The sequence below is a fragment of the Ananas comosus genome, linkage group 7 (assembly GCF_001540865.1).
Source record: "Ananas comosus cultivar F153 linkage group 7, ASM154086v1, whole genome shotgun sequence".
Classification (NCBI taxonomy): domain Eukaryota; kingdom Viridiplantae; phylum Streptophyta; class Magnoliopsida; order Poales; family Bromeliaceae; genus Ananas; species Ananas comosus.
Genome location: NC_033627.1, coordinates 7719649 through 7725781, shown reverse-complemented (window position 1 = coordinate 7725781; position 6133 = coordinate 7719649).

Below are 6133 nucleotides of genomic sequence, written 5' to 3'. Positions count from 1 at the left end.
ACACCCACCTTTTGACATTGCCCGCGACTCAAAGAACGGAAGTCATCATCTCGTCAGACATCTTTCGCCTCATCAGCGGAAATGAAGCCGAAACGCCTCCCGCTTGGCAAATATCTCCGCACACGACTGCGACGAATCGTCGACTGTCACCGCCAACATGCATTATAGTGACCTAAGCAATTGGTTTACAACCAAACTCAAATGAGATCTAAAACTCTAGATTTCCTAAAACATCCAATTTGGACCTTAGTTCCATCATCAAATCTACTCCAAAAAACCCCAAATCCATGCAAGAATCATCTTCTTAGCACCATTAGTTCCAACAAAACATCTCTAGAGTATAAAAACCAACCCTAGTTCACGCCCCGGGACCTGGATGCCAATTTGCCCGACCCAGCAACGCAACAACGCCGAACGACAGAGTTCCCTATCACGCCAAGTCATCACATGCACATTTCCAACTCATAAGAAATACACTAGCGAAAACATACACAAACGCTTACACGAGGGTAAACAATAGCCATTAGTGAAAGAAAAAGGAACTAACATTCACAAGATAACCAGATTTCATTATTCGATCATATACATTGCATTCTCTAGTAATTTGAATTCTTTGTATTCCATTACATAACTTCATCTATTTCCTGTCTAATCACATTTTCCTCAAAATGAGCTTTACACTTCTTTTCTTCATTTCTATCATCAAATAACAAAAATGATCCATAAAGTACTTTACTAACAAAATATAACTCAACCTTGGTGCCCCTGACTAAGCGCGATTCTTTCACTCGGTGCGTCGCGCCGGCCATACGCTCCGGTCACCTGGCCTCTGTGGAACATAGTGGGGTGATAACTACAACAAATTCCCAGTGGTTCGCCCCAACATCACCGACTTTCCCACAGGACTCTAACTCAGGCATAAAAAAAGGATACATAGATATATAACCAATCTAAACATGATCTAAATTATCCGAACAAATAGCAAGAAATATCTCGCATTAAAATATATGCATATTATGCAAGTTCTTTATTCTTTTAACTTACTCTTGTTCCTTGTTCTTTACCACTTTGTGGCTTGGCATACTTTTGTTGCTTTAACTCCAAGGCTACTCCGGGGTTTCGCCACTTTTAACTGCTTCACAATTAATCCATCATGCGCAGAACTACTACAGCTAAACGCGTCCTTTCGCGTTTACTTGCCAACCTCTTGGATTATGCATTATGTAATCTTCGGATGTTTTGCTCAAGCGCTTTTTTTCTTTTTTTTATTTTTTTTTTTGGATTGTAGCTGAATCCTTACTTATTCCTCTTTTTTTTGTTTTGAGCACTTTTGGAACTCATAACAAGTATGACCAATCTAACTCAAAAGATTTATAAGTTCGAATCTGCCTACACTACTCTAGTGTTAACATTTACATCACTTTAATGTTGCATAACTCATGCAAATCACATTCTTAATTTCTTTTACTTTGCTAGCTCTAGCAATTATATTCTTTAATTCCACACATTACTATTAACTTTCAACATTGTCATTTTCATCCATTCTACATTACCTTGATCGTTTGCATCACAACTAACTCTAGGTCTCTTTACTATTACATTTTTCAAATGCCACTCGACTCTATTCATTGTCCACTCACTGTTCTTTTGCTCACACTTGGTCCTTCACAATTTCCATCTCATGCATACATATAGGATTTTAACTTTCATAAGTTTCCTTAACCATCACATTATGCAAGTTGTACTACATCAATCTATACATCACATTCTTTTCATTACTTTACCCTAAAATGCATGCAAACAATAATATCAATTAAACATTATCTCAAGAATGACACTATAAGCATAGAAGAATTTCAATATTTTGGAAAGCACCACCCACCTTGTAGTCTATTTAGGTGCCCGACGTTTTTTTAGGATTTTTAGAATGCTTCGTTCTCTATTCCTGCGGCAAAACGAACCTATTAGGACATTCGCCCATAACTTTTTCATCAACACTTTTCGAAATCTAATTCCGAGCGCGCCAACGCGTCGGAATTACCCCCAATTAGGTTTTTAGAGGTCAATTGCGCTTAGAAACCCTCATGAGCAAAGCCCCAATTTTTGTGGCCACTAACTCAATACACATACAAACCTCAAGTTTGATTCTCATTGGGCAACATAAGTAGCCTTTCAATTATACTCTAAACAATCCCATTAGAACCATTCTTAGGCCTTTCCAAAACGCCTAGTTTGGATTCACCATTAAAGGTGGCACAAGCTCACTTAGAGCTCAACCAATTGATTTGTCATCTAAAAGAAGCAAAATTGAAGCTTCAACCCCCACTACTCAGAATATTGTCATCTAATAAACCATCCTTCACGTTCATTTTCCCCACCATTTCCTAGGGTTTTACCTCTAACATTAGGGCTTGAAGCCAGGCCACATACTCAAGCTTATCCTTTTCTTTTCCCAGCTAGATGAAGGAGACCACCCCGCACGTTCCTTCAACTTCTTTCTTTTCTCTTCTCCATTATCAGCACTGCGACCACTTTCTTTACCCAATAATTCTTTTTCCAATAATACACATATAATGTCTAATAATGACTTAACAAATAAAAAAAACTTCTTCTCTTTTGTTCTTCTAGAGAGACAGGGAGAGAAAAGTGTGAGAGGGTGAAAATGAAAGAAAATCTCATTTACCCCAATACTATAAACTCAATGGTTCTGCAAAAATCATAAACCTCCTCAACTTTCAACTTAATTACACTGCCGAACTCGGGCATTTCGCTGCAGATGCTATGAGACGCTTTTTTGTCTCTCCCGAGCAGTGACGCGTTCCCCCGAACGTCCCACCACATGCCCAGCGAGAGCTGCTGCGCCGCAGGGCAACCGTACTCTCTTAGGGCATCGTCTCCTGGGGACCGTCTCTCAGGTCAGAGAACGGTTCCCAGAAGCTATCCTTCAAGACTTAAGCCGATTTTTCGGTCTGCTCGTCATATCTGCAACGCGTTCGCGACCGTCTCGTCCCTTCAGACCGTCCCTCGAGAGCATGAAAATACTGCCAGTTTTGCAGAATCAATTCTTTAGGACTCTTGAAACTCTTGCCACAACTCACTTTTTAATCATTTTTACTACCTTTCGGATTTCCGAAGCTGTTTCCATTTCCTCATCACTTTTGTCATTGACTAAAGTTCGACATTTTATTTCCGAATTTCGTATAGTTACATTCTCCACTCCCCTTAACAATAATTTCGTCCGCGAAATTACGCAATACCTGCTTAACTCGTCGATTCGAATAAATGCGGATACTCTCTCCCGCATGGTTTTCCTCGAGCTCCAAGTGCCTCTACGCGCCGCGTGGCTTGCCTCCATTGGACTTTTTACATATGGAATTTTGGACTATCCGCAACTTTCTTAACTTCCTCGATCGAGGATGCACACGGGTAACTCCTCATGACACTATCTTCATGTACGCTCCACGGGCTCGTATTCCAATAACATATGCCGCTTTTCGATATAACTTGGAATTCGACACATGAAAACATTGTGAACTCCCGCGAGTCTTGTGTAAGTGCGAGCTTGTATGCCACCGCTACCCACAATGTCTTCACGTCCATATATCCTCAAAATGGTCCACATAACGGGGACCTTAGCTTCCACGACAGCCCGAATCGTTTTTAAGCTCCTCGCATTGGCTGACACTCTAAAAATACCAGTCTTCAGAACCAATGCGAACTCTAAATCTTTTCTTCCGCTTTCGCATACTCTTTTTCATTGCCCATCGCCAACCGTTGAACGGCGCAAAGGCGACTTTCTCCTTACCGCCTCTCCCACTATCATCCGGCTTGCCAAGAGCCGCCTCTCCCACGTCGCTCCAATAGATAGGAAACGACACTATACGTCCACTAACAGTCCTCAAAAAGCGGCCATCGCTATAACTTGTTTCTTGATAACCTTTTATTAAGGCGAACTCCGCCTAGCAAAGAAATCATGCCATCCCTCCATTTATAATCTAGCACACGTCTCGATCAGTAAATCTCAAGGATTTTGTAATCGTCCCTCTGATTGTCCATCACTCTGAATGAAACGCTGTACTTGAAGTCGAGCCGCGTCCATGCATCCTGCAAACTCTTACCAAAAGTGGATGTGCAACATGGGTCCGAATCCAACTATCATACTGGAACCCCATGTAGGCCTCACAACCTCAGTCGAAGATAAACTTGCGCTAGCATTGCTCTCCCGACCACGTAGTCAGTATCTAGCAAAATGTCCGAACTTTTGTCAATCGATCCACTATCACTCATATCGCATGCATGTCCGCCTTGGTGATCGAGCAAACCGGTAACAAAGTCCATCGCTTATTTTCCCATTTCAAAACCCCGTATCCTGGTCAACTTTTGTAACTTCCCGCCGGAAATCGCGCTTGCAGCTTTCACATTGTTGGCCACGTTAACATTTGCGTCCAACGACTCCCCATATCTCTTTTAATACCCCCACCATAGTGCTCTTTCAAATCCTTGTACATTATTAGTCCGCCGGGGTGTATAATAATAGGGAATTATGCCATTCTTGCATAATCGCACCTCGCAACTCATCCTTTAGGCAACACCATCGTTTCAAATCGAAGTGCCCATCAGCTTCAATGCCAAAGTCTCGTTTACGCTACTCAACATCACTCCAGCCATTCTGATGATAAGGCTCCAAGCTTGTAACCTTAAAATTCTCTCGAATAAGGTCGGTTGCACAACCAATGTGCAAGTGTAAGCGGCAACTCCGCGTACCGAACTTCCCAACACCAAAATCTTGCATTCTTTGTAATGAGGCGCTTGAGGCTAATCGCCGTCGCTAAATTGTCTCCGCCGATTTTCTACTCAAGCATCGCCACGACATTGCTTTTCCGGGTGGTATAAATATGCTGACATCATAGTACCTTACAGCTCAACCACCGCCGCTGTCGCCATATTCAAACTCTTCTGGTGAACAAATACAACTTAGCTCTTGATCGGTATATTACCTCAACAATGGTTCACCATACAAGTAATCGCCTCAAAGCTTTAGCGCGAAAATCACCGCGCTAACTCGAGGGTCGTAGAATCGGGTAGTTCTGCCCTCGTACTTCAATTGGCCGGCGATGCTATGCATAACTCGCCACTATTTGCATTAACACAACCCAACTCAATTACGAGGCATTCACTGTACACTACAAAGGTCTCTCCCCGGAGTGAAAAGCATAGCACCGGGGTCGACTCAACCTGTTCTTTAACTCTCGAAGCTCCGATCGCAATCAGTCGCTCCACACGTACTTTTACTCCTTTTATGCGTGAGGCTGCGTAGTGGAGGGTTATTTGGCGAACCCCTCCACAAACCGCCGGTATTAACTCCGCCAACCATTCAAAAACTCGGATTCTCGTACATTCGTTGGTCGAGGCCAATCCTTGATCGCCTCTACTTTCTTCGGTCTACCGAAACTCCGATCGCCCGATTACCACATGACCTAAAATGTACCTCCCTTAGCCAAAAATCACATTTCTTTAACTTTGCATAAAGCTTCTTCTGTCTGATTTTGCAACACAGCTCTCAGATGCTCTTCCCATGCTCCTCTTCGCATCTTTCGAATAACCAATACAGCGTCTATAAACACCGCCGACGCATCGACCAACAATGCCCTAAAGACCGCTCATTCATCAAGTCCATAAACTCTGCCGGCATTATAAGCCCAACGGATTACCGGAACTGATAATGGCCCATACTGTGGTGACCATCCCGAAGCAGTTGAGCTGCTCCCTATGTCTAAGTTCTATGTCGACTATCTTTGCATATTGAGCATAATACATATAGGATGCTTAGGTGTTTATATTTGTATTTGCATGCTAGTGTTAATGTAGCTTGAATGATTTAGTACTTGAACCTAGTATGCATGAGGTTAATGTGACATAGCTTAACCCTATATGTGATAGTGCATAGTGGATTGGAACCTAAGTAAATGACAACCGGGTGAATATGTGCAAGTAGTGTATTGAGAACATTAAGCTATGACGAGTGGCATCTAATTAATGTTAACCCATGACGAGTAGCATATGAGAACCTTAGTGTATATGGAATACTAGAGTGATGAGTATAGTATTGCATTGATTTCATGATGATGCTATG